Genomic DNA, 620 nt, shown 5'->3' with positions numbered 1-620 from the left:
CTGAACATATTAATTTGAAATTATATAAAAACATATTTTAGGTAATCTAGTAATCCTATAATGTATCACACTTACAACAAAATACTAGTTAGTGCATAACATCTTACCCACTAGGGTATAAAATAATTCCTTCTTGCTTCTGAGTAACATACTCAGCACAGTAGGAAAATGAGGATGACATGTATATAGGGTTTGGGCTAGGGACATGATTCCACTTGGTAGACTGCTTGTCTTAGCAAGCACAAGAAACTCAGTTCAAATCCCAGGAACTTCAAAAATATTACATCATTTTAAAAGTAACTTTGTTTTCCTTTTGCCAATTCTGGGGCTTGAACTCAGGGCCTGGGTACTGTCCCTGAACTTCTTTTGCTCAAGGCTAGCACTCCATCACTGAAGTCACAGCTCTACTTCCAGCTTTTTGGGGGGGGGCATATTTTAGTGGAAGTAACAGACTTTCCTGCCCAGGGCTGGCTTAAAACCATGGTCCTCAGATCTCAGCCTCCTGAGTAGCTAGGATTTCACACATAAGCCTTGGCTTCCAGCTGTCAAAGAACTTTTTAATTTGAAAAATACATAAAATTATATATATATATATATATAGCAATTAAAATAGAGGCTAG

Source organism: Dipodomys merriami, unplaced genomic scaffold (assembly GCF_024711535.1).
Source record: "Dipodomys merriami isolate MVZ:Mamm:240054 unplaced genomic scaffold, mDipMer1.0.p SCAF_15, whole genome shotgun sequence".
NCBI lineage: Eukaryota > Metazoa > Chordata > Mammalia > Rodentia > Heteromyidae > Dipodomys > Dipodomys merriami.
Note: the sequence above shows the minus strand (reverse complement) of the source record.